This window comes from Hyperolius riggenbachi, chromosome 6 (genome assembly GCF_040937935.1).
Source record: "Hyperolius riggenbachi isolate aHypRig1 chromosome 6, aHypRig1.pri, whole genome shotgun sequence".
Lineage (NCBI taxonomy): Eukaryota > Metazoa > Chordata > Amphibia > Anura > Hyperoliidae > Hyperolius > Hyperolius riggenbachi.
Genome location: NC_090651.1, coordinates 274,875,009 through 274,892,183, shown reverse-complemented (window position 1 = coordinate 274,892,183; position 17,175 = coordinate 274,875,009). Strand labels below are relative to the sequence as shown.

Here is a 17,175-nt window from a genome sequence, read left to right as displayed (position 1 = left end):
ACCAATGCTCTTTAGATATGAACACAGTAATACATAGTAGAAATGAGTTCAAGTGAAGTCTATTTTCAGTTCAGGTTTGCTGAAAAAAAAAAGTTCTCAAGTGAGGATCCTTTCAAAAGCACTACAATTGCTATTTTTTCATATACTGTATGTATAGTTTGTTCTTTTCTAGGTTTTTAACTACCTGCGGATCAACGCAGTTTAAATCTATGGCGGGCGGGTGATGCTGCGGTTCTGACCGGACGTAAACTCTACTTCCCATTCATCACGCGCCCCCGCTGCAATGTGCTGCCCTGCGCCTCTATGACGGCAGAGCACTGTGAGCCGGGCAGGAGCCGTTTTCATTGGGTCCTGGCCCTGTCATTCCTGTAAGCCTTTCCCATTGGCTTACATTGAGTGACAGGGTCAGGAGCCAATAAAAGCGGCTCCTGACCAGCGCACAGCGCTCTGCCGTCATAGCGACGGCAGAGAGAGCAGCCTGCGGCGGGGACAGAGCGACGTGACCGGCGGATTTTAGTGGCGATTCGTCGGTAGCGGCGGTTTACTGTACCAGCACCCTCTGGTTCTTAAGGGGGCAGAGGGTGCTGGTACTGAAGTGGTTAAATTAGGTGCAAAAACAAAATCCTTATTCAAATCAATATTTGGCATCACCACAATTTGCCGTTATAAAAACGTCAATTCTACCAGGTAAACTTTAGCAGTTTAAGTTGTTCCAACTGACCAGGATAACTAATAGTCACCCAATAATTCTATGGATTTAGTTTTTTGTTTTTTCAGCTGCTTTTGCCTCTTCAGATACTCATAATTCCAGACGGACTCGTAAGATGTTAATTAGCGGCTTCTGCAGGGACCTTTTCATCTGATACAGATCTGATGACTTCTTGCTCCTTTTTTTCCCGCCCGACAGGCATGAATCAGGCGATTATTTACAACATGTCCAATCGGCTTCCGATCAATAAAGTGATTGATTTTGCGCACTTATAATTGCAAAATCGATTGTTTTATCAATCAGGTGCACTCTGGACATATATACACCATGCAACTTACCATCCGATCACCCGTCGATTGGCTGGGAAATTGCATCGTGTGAACCCAGCACAAAATTTGTTCTTATACTTCTCTCCAGGACTTTGATGAACACACTATTTGTTACAGCAAGTTCTTTCAACTTTGGACTTATCACTTCAGAGCACATGAAAACATTTGTATGTCCATTGGCCCCTATGTTTTTGTGAACTAGTTTTGTTGCAAATTTTCCATGAAGACTACGTGAGACCAGAAATTTCTAGATTGTAGACAAAGATTCTACTGGCTTCTGTCAGGTATGAGATGGTGCACTGGACATCTTCTGGTTGCTATTGGAAGAAGGTATGTTGTCTTCTTCATTTCCTGCACTCATCCTTGGAACACAGCGGTTTATTTAGACATTTCTTCCTTGAAATATTTATGTGAGGTTTTGATTATACAGTAAGACTAAACTGTGTCTTGGTGTGGTGCTAAGTTTTATAATTGCGTAACATTTATAATGAATTGTCTTCATTGACTTTTTTCTAGTAGTGCCTGGCTTTTTAACTCTCAGATGCATTCCTCCAAACGCATTGATTCTGTTCGATTTAGCCATTGTGTTTTCACCTACAAGTTATCTTGATGATCATTCATCTGCACAATTTTTAACCGAGTGCAAAAGCACCTATAAGAATGGATGATGTAAGCAGGGCTGTGGAGTCGGAGAGTCGGAGTCAGGGCAATTTTGGGCACCCAGAGTCGGAGTCGTTGATTTCATAAATTGAGGAGTCTGAGTCGGGAGTCGGATGATTTTTGTACAAAATCCACAGCCCTGTTAAGTATTAGACTAAGGAGTCTGAGCCATTTTGGGTACCCGGAGTCGGAGTTGGAGTCGTGCCCAAGCACCCCCCCCCCCCCCACACACACACACTTTAAAATACCCATTAAAAGGCTTCTTTGGCTTAAAAAATAAGCCCCACCCGGTCATGATAAGCTCCACCCAACGAAAGCCCCACCCGTGGGAAGCTCCTCCCCATCTGGGACACTTTGGAGTAATAAGTCCCATACGGGAATCCTAGCGTAATCATCCCTGCAATTGTGTGGGAGCAGGTAATATGGTGTCTCCCTGACAGCAGTGACCTCTCCCTCCCCCAGCATTCACAGTGACCTGTCCCTTAACTCTGCATCCACAGTGACCTCTCCCTTCACCTACGACCCATACTGACCTCTCCCTCCTTAGCATTAGCACTGCAGTGATCGTGACTCCCCCAATGGCACCCTTCTTGTCCCCAGCAGCACCCTTAGTGACCTTCCTCGGAAACTAAACTGACCACTCCCTCCCCCAGCACCCCCAGTGAACTCTTCCTCCATCAGCACCCCCAATTACTTCCCCTTGCTGCAGTACCCACACTAACTTCTTCTGATCTCTACTTTTCCCAACAGCCTACCACACCCCTTTCCCACATAGTTGGCACACAGTACTCACATGACACCATGTACCTGCACCCAGGCCTAACATTGCACCCAGTACTCACACCTGCATACAGCCTCCACATGGCACCTCCAGAAGCACCCAGTGCCCCTCACACCCCTACCACCAGGACCCTCTGGAAGATCAGGGTTGTGCTCCTCTTCATGCATGAAAAACTGACAAGCTGTTGTTGGATTTCGTTTAGGGGTCCATGAGCGACAACGATGGTCCAGAGGTCACCATGGGAAGTCTCTACAGCAGAGTCCCCCAACCCTATCCTCAAGGCCCACCAACCTTACATGTTTTGCAGAAAACAACAAACATGCACAGGTGAGGTAATTAGTGTCTCAGCAGAGCTGGTTAACTACCTCTGGGGATATCCACACAACATGCACTGTTGGTGGGCCTTGAGGACACGGTTGGGGAACAATGCTCTACAGGATCCAGTGGCTTCCTTCTTAAGTATCCATTTTGGGTATTTTTTTTTTTTTACCCGAAGTTCACCTTGGGTACACTTTAAATGATGCTGGGTTTGCATTGCTGGATGACTTGACTGATTCATGCATCACTAGATACTGTGAGATGATGGGCTTGATACTGGAAACTTCAAGAGAAACTCCGACCAAGAATTGAACTTCATCCCAATCAGTAGCTGATACCCCCTTTTACATGAGAAATCGATTACTTTTCACAAACAGACCATCAGGGCGCGCTGTATGGCTGATATTGTGGTGAAACCCCTCCCACAAGAAATTCTGAGTACGTACTCCTGGCAGTTTCCTGTCTGTGAACCTTGCTGCAGTGTGGGAAATGGCTGTTTACAGCTGTTTCCAACTGCCAAAAAAAGCATGCAGCAGCTACATCACCTGCCAACAGTAATAAATGTCAGAATGTAAATCAGGGATTTAAAATATTTTACAATGGGCAAACACTGATTAAATCATTTATACATAATTATTGTAAAAATGAAGCACTTTTTTTTATTACATTATTTTCACTGGAGTTCCTCTTTAGCTTTTAAACTTTTGTGGAAATAAATAAGTGGTGACCCCATATTATTAGAGAGGGAAAGATGCCCCTGTGCACCAGCATTGGTACTTTACATGGTGGAGGAAGCTTTGCTGCTCAAGACATAATTGAATAAGGGGGGTTAGGGTAAGGTTTCTGGCAAATCTTTCTGTAACAAGTTGTACTCAAAACGGTAGCTTTGACTGAGGGAAGAATGCACCGTGCTCCCTTCATGCACACTTACTGTGTTGCCATTTGACCTGCATTACTATATAATACATGTGGTAAACACAGACCATGCGGTAGTGTGCTGCAGACTTTGCGCCGGGATTGCAGAGATTTTGATTCTTTTGGCGCACCTTGACGCAAGTCTCCATGGCCCTTATGGCGAGGAAAAGTAACTTGGTGCGACGCAGCGCTCAAGTGTGCAAGGGGACTTCAGCACACCATTAAACACTGGCCAAGCTCTACTTCTAGCTAAACATCTACAAACAACCCCCCTGGATACACATAGTACCCACTTATTGTGTCCTCTCGGTTCCTTAACTGTAAGAGAAAAATAAATGCAGGGTTCGGAGAGAACACTGCATTTATTTTTCCCTTACAGTTAAGGACTTCCTGTAATTTGATTAACGAAATGTACAGCAACTTATAAATGGGAGACATTTATAAGTTGCTGTACATTTCGTTAATCAAACTACAGGAAGTCCTCAGTTAATTAACAAAATAGGAACTGTGGGTTCGTTCCTAACCTAATTCTCTATAAGCCTAGAAGTTGAAACGTTCTGCCATCTCTGCCCCTTGTACTTCCTTTATACCCCCCCCCCCCCTGGAGCGCCTCCAGTGTCCCCATCTGAGTCACCTCTGACCCATCCCCCCCCCATACATACATACACACACACACACACACACAGCCACCTCTGTCACCCTGTGCCTTCAGTGTACTGAAGCTAAATGCCATTTTACCAGTTTTAAAAACTGCAATTCCACATAGTGAACTAATGTAAAGGTGAGACTGCCCCCCTTTTATTATACTATTACGGTACAGTCTCCTTTGTAGTTTCATACCCACTGGCTCTGTCTGTGGGCACTGCAGGCCAAGTCTGAAAAGGAGAAGGCAAGAACAGCTCTCTTCACAAGGTGACTATGCCCACCAACATCTGCTCATCCAAAAGAAGGTCAAAATAGAAACAACACCAAAGTGGAGTACAGAAATGTTTCCAGACAATTCCAGGATGAACTGAAAACAAATTCTATATTACTTTGGGCTACTGGAGTTTTAATTTGGTCACACTGAAAACTTATTTCTGCAAGTGGAGACACTTGGCTATGCTTGGTTTGTCTAATTTAGTCTGAACCAGGAGATAAAAGTTCAAGAAATGCATCCTATCTGAGTCCATAGATGGTAGGACAGGACTTTCAAAATAAAAATACTCAAAAATGTGCGTTGAGCCTCCATCGTGTGCAGATAAGCACAGAAAGGTCATAGTCACCATTTGTTCAGGTCCATAAGCATACAGAGAGCACAAAACAACTGAATTTAACAATTGTCTCTCAGCTGAGTCTATGTGAAGTTTACATGCACTTCGCTACATGAAAACAATAGTTTAGAACAAGATTTTAAAAAGCTTTTTAAAAATTTGAGGCAGAAGTCATGTGACTGCTCAGTTAATTCCTCCTAGTCTTTGAACCTCAATACACAACCTCATATACCCACAACCCACTGGACTAGAAGAGACAAATGGGTGCTATTTGACCATGGTATAATGAAGTGCTCCATTTTCAGGTCATCAATGAAGGATAATTAAAGCAAACTATGGCCTTGTTCACATTTGCAAATGCAGAGGGCCATGCAATTGGAACGCAACGCACGCCATCTATATTGTGCTGCTAATACCATTCATTACAGTTTTGCCCAAAATGCATGCAGCAGTACAATATCCCATAGCACAGCTGTGCAGAACATGTAGTCGGAATATCAGACAGCGCAGTCTGTGCACTTCTGTTGTTCTTGCATGTCGCTCACCATACATGTTACCGAAATGTGCACAGCAACGTGTAAGTGTGAATGAGGCCTAAAACTGAAAATAAACTGATCTATACTCCTCCCAAATAAGACTTTCCTTGAGTCCCACAGTCGTATTTTGTGTGTAAAAGCTGAAAACTAAGCTTACAGTTTTGTCTCAGGTCAAATAGGACAGTGCTTAATGTTTTGCAGCTCCTTACACTCGGAAGAGTTTCTTTGACATAACAGGCCTGCAATTAATTTTCAGTGAGAGTTATGCTATGCCTACCTCATGTCCTACTGAAGAGAAAGTGTCATTTACAGCCCTGGATTCTGGTGCCTTGAGGTGTATAGGATGGTTTGTAACATGCGCCACCTATGCAAGGTTCCCAGTGCGGCAGTAGATTTGCTGTATAACAAGTTGCTGCATTACCACTAAACATGTGCTTTAACAGGTACAGTTAGACATACTTTTCATTGACTGTATGCTTCATTGAATGCAATGTGCCTGTAAAGTAAGGTACTATTTTTTCCTTCAGTTTAGCTGATTTCCTCATAGCCTTACATTGAAGAAAAAAAAAAAACAGAACAGAGCCTAGTTCTACCTAGGTGTGGAACTGTACATACACAAGTGTGGATTGTCAATGTGTGAAATTATGCCGCACTGCTGTGAGTTTTTCTCTCGCATGCAAAATTTGTATTCAAGTGTAGTTTTAAAGAGTCTGAAGCCATAAAAAATACCTCTTTTTACTAGCCAGTTTTCTTAAAGCTGATCAGTAGTGAAAACTAACTATAACAAGTAACTTGTATATACATCTTATCTAAAATTTAGATAGTTTGCACAGCAAATCTAGCTGCAAACAGATTCAACTGTATATGATTATTTCTTCCTGTGATACAATGACAGCAGCCATGTTCTGCTTGTCACATTACACAGGCAAGCTGCTAGCATCTCCAGCCCTCAGCTCAATCCTCTTTCCTCCTCCCCTCTGCCTCTGAAATCTTTGGCTAGTAACACCACCTCCTCCTGCCCAGACAGAGCTCCCATAAGCCCTTGCTACATCACTAAGAGTGCCAAGGCACAAAAGGAGCTGTGGGCGAGGCTTGTTTATTGGGAATTTGAGTATTAAAACAAAAGAAAAAGTATTTGGCTTGAGGAATGCCCTATAAACTATATGAAAGGAACACAATTATGCAATGAGTAAAAGTTTATCTCAGATCCACTTTAAGTTTAAGCAATAAGATCATAGCTGATGATACGCCGCATCCCCACGGCAGAACAACACTGGACAGAAGGAAAACAGAGAAATGCACCCAGTATGTATTTAGAGAGTTTAGCCTGTCTAATTCCCCCTAAACTGACTAACCACTAGTTGTAATTTGATCTCCTAGCTGTGTCAGGTGACTGCCACGACATACAGCTCATTTGAAAGCACAGGATGTTAACATTATGTCTGCTCCTATGAAAGTAGAAAGTAGAAAAACTGCAGATTAATTGTAGGATTTGTATCAGATGTAACAAAGAAATGTTTTTCCTTAAAGGTTATTATGCTGTTGCGTATCTTTTAGAACAGAGAGGAAGTTTTGAGTTCAGGTGAGCTTTAAAAAACCCTGTGTAAGCAAGGCTTGATAGCAGGTTTCACAGTAATTCAGGGCTCAGTATTCATACTACAGGCACACATTGTCTGAGCTCCTCATCTGACAGATATGGTGCTATTTTGGCTAATGATATCTTTACGAAAACAATGTTCCAAAGTTGATGGTGTCAACTACATTGCCTGGAGCTGTAAGAAATGGGGTGAGTCACTGAAATAGTCAGTTTAATATTCTTATAAAGTTGCTTTATCCATGCATGTAAAGGCCTGCCAATGCCTGGCACATAATTACCCCTGAGTATCCAAGCTCCGGCACAAACATATGTCATCCACAATGAAGAAACTGGGTCAGGAACAGAAAACAAGAGCTACAGAGTCTTGGGTAGACATCAAACCATAAAATAGCTATTTCTGCCTCTAACAATTTCTTATAAAGGAAAGATCCTTCTACCATCACTGCAAACAGGTAGTGTCTAGACTACATACATGAAAAGAAAATGCCATCAGGCAAAACTGCAATTGCACTAGTACTAGTACTGTTCCTTACCTCTGTGGGGTACTTTAACTATGAAAATACCCTTTCCTCTGTTCACCAGGTCAGTGGTCACTGGAGAACATACTGATTTTGTTGCAATCACTCTTTGGATGCATTGGCAGATAGCTGCAGCACTGCTCCCCACATAAGCATGCAGGCATGGTAAATGTGCTCATTAATTGAATTTCTCCTAGCAAAAGGCTAGTTAATATACAGTACAAAAATGAAAAGTTAAAGAGGACCTAAACTCTTCTAAGGGAGAGAAGGAAAAACACTGAGAAACCCACCCGGTTTGTATTCAGCTATAGAAGCTTGTCTAATGCTCCCTTTTCTTCTAGTAATGAGCCACTGTAATTTAAACTGTCAGACAGGCTATATGTAAACAGAGTGTTAACCATTTCTGTGCTCCCATAAAACCAGGGAGTAACTACACTGCAGCATCTCAGTAGTTTTGTAGGCTGTAAAAAAAAAAAAAAAAAAAAAAAAGGTTAAGCTTTAAGTGAGTGACTGTGGTCTCACACAATGCATCACTATTGAATATGCAAATGATCTCTGTGCCCCTGAGGCCAGGCTTGCATCCAAAACTGTTGGTTTAAAGCAAAGCTATAGCTTATAAAGTTTACAGAGCCCCATCAACCTAACATTGGGCTGATGTGGCTCTGTACATTTTATATGTTAAAGGTTTGCTATACACCAGCAGTCCTGGATGCAAGTCTGGCCTCAGGGGCATAAAGAGATCATTTGCATATTCAGTAGTGATGCATTGTGGGAGACCACAGTCGCTCACTTAAAGCTGAATTATAGCAAATACCTTCTGGTTTAAGAAGGAAAACTAAACTAAGCATTGGCTTTTTAGTGGGAGGGCTTTTGGGTCTCTTCGTGTCCTATACTTTCCTAGTAGTTTAGGGTTTCCTCAAGCTGCTTGGGTATACTGTTGTAAAGTTTAAAACATCCTATCTTTAAAAATGACACAGTATAAGTATAATTATAATGCGAAACCAAACAGATTTCAGTACACAGCAGAAAATCACAAATGCAACGCTCCTGAAAAACGATTCAATTCTGAGGTGTATTGTTATTCAATTCAAATGGTTAATGTTGTCGCTAGCCCATATGGTTTGTTACAAAGCACTGCAGTCTTTGAGGAATGAGAAAAGGTTAATTCCAACGTTGAGGTTACTTTTATTTGTAGCGTTGGGATATATTTGTGTTTTTAAACATTTTAAAATTCCTGTACTGCTTTAGCCTGCCGTTTTTGCTGGGAAACTATTTCAAGCATCTTGTGAGATTTGTGCACAGCCATAATTCCTAACATGCACACATCTCTGAAGGAAACAACCAGCTGGCATTACAGTGGCAGAGATGCTGCCGCACAGACTGGCAGTAATAGATCAACAAGTAAGATTGCATAGGTGTGCATTACTGTGACTACCTTCAGAGACCAAGCCATTGATGAAAGACACCATGCAAGAGGAGGATGTGCAATGAGCGCCATCGGTTGCCACAGCACAAGTACATTACAATGCATGATCAGATATACACTTTACTAAGGGCTCGTACACAATGACGATGGATGTCGCCCGACGGGGATCAGCACCTGATCCCTTTGGGCGTCATTACTGAGCCCTGATGCACACGTGTGTAAGCTGTGTAACTGAGGACCCAATGGGTTGCTATGCGGGGGGATGACGGAGGGAAAATGAGCGGCGCATTCCCGAACAATGGGATGGTTGGTGGGGAAATGGCGTCACTGGGGTTGGGTAAATCTATCCAGTGGAACGCTCGCAGGTTGGGCATCAGGGGTCGTTGGGTGACGAACATGCGCCTTATTGTCGGCTGAGGCGGTCGTTATCTGCCGCCTCAGCCAACCTAAGTCAGTGGTGTGTATGAGGCTTAAGAGGGCTATCAATATGGAAAGGGAGGAGGAGTCTCCAACATAGGTCTCTTTGGGAAACGCATCCTCTAGTCCAGAAAAGTGCAGCAGGTCAAGACTATGTTCTATTTGCCATGCCCCCATTTTTAAATTTCCAGACAAAATTAGATCAATCATTTCAGCCAGGAAAAATGTAAGGTCCATGTATAGCTTAAAGAGGAACTGTAACGGCAAAACGTCCCCTGGGGGGTACTCACCTCGGGTGGGGGAAGCCTCAGGATCCTAATGAGGCTTCCCACGCCGTCCTCCGTCCCTCGGGGGTCTCGCTGCAGCCCTCCGTACAGCCGTGACGTAATATTTACCTTCCTGGCTCCTGCGCAGGCGCTCTGACGGCTGTCGGCTCCGAAGTAGGCGGAAATACCCGATGGCCGTCGGGTCCGCTGTACTGCGCAGGCGCAAGTCTCCGGCGCCTGCGCAGTAGAGTGGACCCGACGGAGATCGGGTATTTCCGTCTATTTCCGAGCCGAAAGCAGCCACAGCGCCCCCGCTGGAGCCAGCAAAGGTAAATATTGGAATTACAGTCGGGCCTGTCGCCGGCTGTTCAGAGGGCTGCAGCGAGACCCCCGTGGGACGGAGGACGGCGTGGGAAGCCTTATTAAGATCCGGAGGCTTCCCCCACCCGAGGTGAGTACCCCCCAGGGGATCTTTTTGAAGTTACAGAGTCTCTTTAAAGGGAGCCTGGAGTGAGATGGATATGGCGGCTGCCATATTTCCTACCAGTTGCCAATACCAGTTGGCATGCTGGTGATCTTTCTGGCATCAATAGTGTCTGAAAGAAGCATACAGCTAATTCAGTCAAGACTTCAGGTAAAGCATCGGATTTGCATGCTTGTTCAGGGTCCATGGCTAAAAGTAACAGAAGTGGAGAACAGCCAGAACATTTGCAATGCTTAAAAGGAACTAAATATGTTGGCCTCAACATCCCTCTAACTTCATTGGTCCTTCAAAGGACACCTGAAATAAGAGGGATATGGAGGCTACTATATTGATTTCCTGTTAAACAATACCAGTTGCCTGACAGTCCTGCTGATCTATTTGGCTGCAGTGGTGCCCGAAAAACACCAGAAACAAGCATGCAGCTAATTTTGTCAGGTCTGATGATAATGTCAGAAACACCTGATCTGCTGCATGCTTGTTCAGGGTCTAGGGCTAAAAGTATTATGCCGGGCATACACGGCACGTTTTATGCGCCGGATCGAGCCAGCGGCTCGATGCCGGCGCATCCCCACCCGATTGCCGCTCACCCCCGCGGGAGCGGCTAATTAGCCGCTCGTTTCTGCCCATTGTTGTCCCCGCCGGTATCGAGCGCACTATCGATCCGGCGGGGTATCGGACAGGTTGGATCTTATCAATCGAGCCATCAGGCTCGATTGATAAGCCTCCCTCCTGTCCGTGTATGCCCAGCATTATATGCAAAGGATCAGCAGGATAACCAGGGAACTTGTATTGCTTAAAAGGTAATTAATATGGCAGCCTCCATATCCCTCTCGCTTCAGTTGTCTGTTAAACAATACCAGTTGCCTGGCTATCCTGCTGATCTCTTTGGCTGTAGTAATTTCTGAATCACACCAGAAATAAGCATGCAGATAATGTCAGAAACAACTGATCTGCTGCATGCTTGTTCAGGGTCTATGGCAAAAAGTATTAGAGGCAGAGGTTCAGCAGGATAGCCAGGCAACAGTTATTGCTTAAAAAGAAAATAAATATGGCAGCCTCCATATACCTCTCACTCCAGGTGTCCATCAAAGCCATGCCTTGCCTGACACTGATCAGCATTATACACCAGTTAGTCAGTAGGGAGCCAGGCCTTTTGTTCATACAGCAATCACTTTCTTTTGTGCATGAAGTGTTTCAGTCTGACCAGGAAGAAAACAGTAGCAGACCACTGAAATATATGAGGAGCTATAGAATATTGCACAAATATGCTCCCCCCACTTATAAAATGTGTTCAATGTTCTGCCCATTGTGTTGGATTGTTAATGCAACCCTCTTCTCCCACTCTTCACAAACTGATAGCAACACCACAGGAGAAATGCTAGCACAGGCTTCCAGTATCCGTAGTTTCAGGTGCTGCACATCTCGTATCTTCACAGCATAGACAATTGCCTTCAGATGACCCCAAAGATAAAAAAAAGTCTAAGGGGGTCAGATTGGGAGACCTTGGGGGACATTCAACTGGCCCACGACGACCGATGCACTTATCAGGACACTGTTTTTCTAGGAATGCTCGGACCTGACACCCATAAAGTGGTGGTGCACCATCTTGCAGGAAAAACTCAGGGAATGTGGCAGCTTCAGTGCATAAAGAGGGAAACACATAATCATGTAGCAATTTTGCATATCCAGTGGCTTTGAGGTTCCCATTGATGAAGAATGGCCCCACTACCTTTGTACCCCATATACCACACCATTGTTATTTCAATAGGAGGAGGGTATGAGATGTGCAGCACCTGAAACTACGGATACTGGAATCCTGTGCTAGCATTTCTCCTGCAGTGTTGCTATCAGGTGTGAAGAGTGGGAGAAGAGGGTTCCCATTGACAATCCAACACAATGGGCAGCACATTGAACACATTTTAAAAGTGGTCAGAAACTTGTAAATAACTCATGAAAGAATAAAGTTAAGTTAAAAACCAAGCACACCATTGTTTTTCTTGTGAAATTCACAATAAGTTTGATGTGTCACATGACCCTCTTCCTATTGAAAAAACAAAAGTTGGATTCAAAATGGCTGACTTCAAAATGGCCACCATGGTCACCACTTATCTTGAAAAGTTTTCCCCCTCACATATACTAATGTGCCAAAAACAGGAAGTTAATATCACCAACCATTCTCATTTTATTAAGGTGCATCCATATAAATGGCCCACCCTGTACATCTCGTCGCATATAGCGTCACAGCTTTCTCCCACTTCATATTTTCTTTCATTAATCTGAAGAAGGGTTCCTTCTACAACCTTTGCTTTTTCCCCTAATGCAGTGATTCAAAGAAATTAGATAATCATTTATGTACTGCGCCACATACTTTATGCATCCAGGGGAGCAAAACAACATCTTAATTCTGTACAAGTACAGTGAATTGTGTCCTGAACCAAACAAAAATAAATAAATAAAAAATGTGATGATACAAAAATCTGTCTACGTCCTCCTCCAGAGAAAACAAATGATAGACAGCATGTGGGAAGGAATAAAAAGCTACTAAAAAATAAACTGCACTATAAATGATTACAAATGGATTCAACTTTGCATGACAGATTGAAGCAGCACACATTTAAAATGTAGGAGCGTTGAATTGGCTGGCCAAACTCCACGGCTATGAGGAGGCAGCAAAATCAAATGTTAAAGATAAAATTCCTCCAGTTTTTATTTTAAGATCGCAGTCATTTTCTTCACTATGAACGAATGATACAAGCCCATAAGAATAGCACAGCCACAGGGGCAGTATTCAGCTAGATGGCACAACTGTATTAAAAAAAATAAAATGGTAAGATGGAAGGGCTCCTTGTACTTTAAAGTATAAACTACTGTATATTCTGGGGTATAAGAGTACTTTTTAACCCTTGAAAATCTTCTGAAAAGTCAGGGGCCGTCTTAAACACTGGGTGTTATTGATGTCGGGTGATACGCCCTATCCCAGGGATGGCTAACCTTGGAACTCCAGCTGTGACAAAACTACAAATCCCATCATGCCTCTGCCTCCCTGAGTTATGCTTAGAGCTGTCAGAGTATTGCAATGCCACATGGGACTTGTAGTTCCACCACAGCTGGAGTGCCAAGGTTAGCTATCACCACCCTATCCCGTTACCGCCTCTCAGATCTCGCTGCTGAGGACTGTAGCAAAGCGGCGCAGGCACACGTGCGAGATCTGAGAGGCAGAGAAGGCGGTAAATAGGATACAAGGGTGGGCCAGAAGGGTGAAAGAGGCGTGTTTTATGGGCACAGCGCAATCTATTCTTCAATACCGCTCTGATAAACAGGGAGACAAGGAGAGCTGACCAATTCGCTTAGGGAGAGTTGACCACTCCAAGCAGTCAATCGCCTATATACGGTTATATACTGGGTGCGACACAAGTATCTGTTCATACATAGTACCAGTATATGATTTATTTATTTTTAATTGGTGTGCGTTGGAAGAGGGGTAGTCTTATACAGCGAGTATATCCCAAATTATATATTTTAACTGGAAAAGTTGGGGGGGGGGGTCGTCTTATACGCCGGAATAAATGGCAGATCCTTGTGTACGGGTTCAGGGCTCGGCCTCTGACACAGGAGACGAGGGTTCAAATCTGGGCTCTACCTATTCAGTAAGCCAGCACCTATTCAGTGAGGAGACCTTGGCCAAGACTACCAACACTGATACTGCCTATACAGCCCTAGTGACTGCAGCTCTGTAACATTGAATCTGCCAGGAGAAAAGCGTAACAAAATGTTCTTTGTTGGTCTGTCTGTATGCAGAGTGCGGCTCACCGTATTAGATGGCTGAAAATGTCACTAAGGACAGTTCAGCATTCAACATATTAGTGGCTATACCACGGTTGATCTGTCCTCGATCTATCTGTCCTTTGGTGAAACGAGGCCGAACTTTGTGAAATGCGTCAGGCCGCTGCATGCATTTTATTTTTGTCCAATAAGTGTTTGTTGCTTACCTATTGGCACAAATAACCTGTGATATACTAATATCCTGCTATACTAATATCCTGATGCAGCCGAGGACTCCAAGCTTCCGTATTCGATCCCTGGATGGTGCTTCCACACAGATGGGACGATCAACAGTAGTTTATACACCAATACACTCATATGCTGAACTGTCAATACTGGCATATTCAGCCATCTAATATGGTGAGACTATCTCTGCATAGAGGCGAACATCTAGTTTATACTTTAAACACAAGGGCCCATATGCAATTAACTTTTCCTCTGGAGTTCTCCTGGGATCATTTTCACATTTCCTTTAAAATAACTTTAAACAATTGAAAAACTACCCAAAAGTAGATGGCACTATCTAAATTATTTTGATTATTTTCTTGCTGGCTGGTGGCTTAAGAGGCATTTTATGACTCGGGAGAAAGTGATTTGCATATGGGCCAAGGATCGCTAGCTTATCTTTTTTTACAGTTTCCCAGCCCCATTGTGGTACTCTACAGACTAACAGCTGCATACTAGTGTTTTAAACCTTGGAATTGTTATTGTGCTGCAAGTGAGCTCCCTAGTCAATCAGGGGTTTGATATACGGAGCAGTCATTCTGCAGACAGTAGCATGTGTGTACAAGCTGTCGGCAGACTGATGAGACTGTTTTTGAAACATCTGCACGTCTCTTCCCCTCCTGTTTTCCCCTACCACACCTCTGTTCCCCTCTGATTGGCCAATATTTCTCAATGCACTTTCTACTGCAGACCTGAATGGGAGTGTCTGAAGACTGGGAGGAGGGCCGGCAATGATACACAGATACAGTAAGGGAGGAAATGTCAGGATTGGCTTCAAGATATACACAGTCAAAATACAAATTCCTAAGAAGGCTTTTCTCTTTTTTTACTATAGAAAAATCACTAAAATCAAAATGTGGACAGTGCAATACATATGTTATGCAAGTGGAGTAAGTATTTATATGTTTTTTTTTCTGAGATAGTATGGCTGCCAGCTCCACTTTAATCACTCAAAATCATTGTTCAAGATGAACTGGAAATATTTTATGCTATAGGGAGTGTTGGGTAATAGTTACAGTAGTTCTGCCTACTTTATTATAGCCTTGCCACCAAAGCAATGCTCCCCACTAATACTAAAAGAAAACTCCCTTGACCTTCAAAGTCAGTTGATAAGTTATTACACATTAGTTTCCACTCACCTCCACACCTATGTGACCAGAGCCTCGCTACTGCACTAGAGCACGTGGTCTATGGCACAAGACATCAGGGGGATATGGTTGGACTTGGTATCACCAAGCAAGAGCAACAGGGAGCAGGCCCCGAACAAGTTGAATACAGCGCTGGAGATTTGGCGCAGCCGGCGCCACCATAGACCATAATAGGAATTACGGCTATAGCAGGGCTCAGCGAGTAAGTTAGGCGCTGTCAGAAGACGGAACTGAAGTTACTTTTAAAACACTAACTCGGCCGCCAGCAATAGCTGAAAGCCGAATTCTATCATTCCCCACTATTCACATGGACCATGGAGGGGGAATAGTAAATAACGCTGCCAGGACTAGTGCAGGAGCAGATCTACAAGTTGGTAAGGAATTGCACACCACAGGGGAGGTACTGGATCAAGGTTATAGTACAGAAGAATCCAGGAGATTCGCACACTCAATGAACCAAGTCCAATATTTTATTCTGTGTTTGTTTCCATGACAAAGGGGACCCCACGGGGCCCCGAAACAAATTGTTGGTTTATGGAATGGAACTGTGTCACTATACTTGAATAAAATATTGGACTTGGTTCATTAAGTGTGCAGATCTCCTGGATTCTTTTATACAGGAGCAGGCTAACCATTTATAATTTGTATCCTGCTCCAAAGTCTCCCGGCGGTGATTTCATTCGTAAGTGCAGGCCCTACCATGGTAGTAACACTGACCAGAATGCAGCCTTACTATCAGTTCCCCTTTTGACCATCCAATACAGGGTCATTTTAATAGATGGCACAGCACTCTCACACATTTTACCAAATAAGTAGGTCATTTTTTTGCAGCCACTCCGCTAGGACGATGATCTCCCGTGACCCCTCCCACCCAGGCAGTCGCTACTTCAAGCTCCTCCTATTGGGCCGCAGGTACAGGACTATACCATGCAAAACAACCAGACGGAAGAACACCTTCTCGGCTGCTAAACTCCAACCTCCCCCTGTCAGGCCCGCCTACTGGCAGGCCCTAGCGGGGTCTCTCAGTCAGGTCTCGCTGCTGCCCGCCCTTGTTCTCACTGCCCAGGGACTGTACGGGGGCCACCATCATCATCATCATCAATATTATTATGGGACTGCTCCTGCATGGCAGGAAGAAACACTAAAGGACGAACCGGGTCTGTCATGTATACCGTTACTCTAGCTGTGTAGCTTGTCTTCCTATATTATGTCTATGCCATGTGTACCACAAATAATTCCAAATATAGCTCTTGCTGTATTTGGCGAAATAAATAGGATTCTGAAGAGGTTATAATTATAAAGTCAAGACTTAATGGGTAAGAAAAAAAAAAAAAAAAAGGGTAATCAAGCACCATCAGGTAAATGAAACATCTACTCGATACAGATTATTTACCTAATTGCCACCTTGAACCACTTGCTATCAGACCTTGATCTTTCAACTTGTCTGATCAATAGGTTGGTCAATAGATTGAATTTTTGGACAAAATCAACCAAAAGTCAGACATTTCTGGGGAATCAATGCCCAGCAGATCGATTGAAACTGCCAGAAAACGTGCATGGGCACCTTTACCTTAAAGGAAGGCATACAATACATGACATATCCCAGACGCCATGTACAATCCAGATTTCCTTGATCAAAACGAATTTAGTCATTTGACATAGCTCCATAGTGATCCGATTTCAGCAGAAATCAACAATACACACTGTAAAGTCACTAACTGCCATTAGCTTTGCACTGCCTGATGCAGAACAAAGCTATGGGGAACTTCCA

The 17,175-nt window shown here is 43.7% G+C and overlaps 1 protein-coding gene across 2 annotated transcripts in view; it reads right to left on the bottom strand.

Annotated features, from left to right (window-relative positions):
• SIK3 (SIK family kinase 3) overlaps positions 1-17,175 on the bottom strand; it is a 251,466-nt gene that overhangs the window by 180,940 nt on the left and 53,351 nt on the right. The window contains exon 1 of one of the 2 annotated variants that reach the window (XM_068240912.1): positions 3,244-3,276. The exons of the other annotated variant lie outside the window; for it this stretch is intronic. The gene's annotated coding sequence lies outside the window, so the exon portion shown is untranslated. Of the gene's footprint in view, positions 1-3,243; positions 3,277-17,175 lie in introns of those variants that run through there. 2 annotated transcript variants of the gene reach the window in all.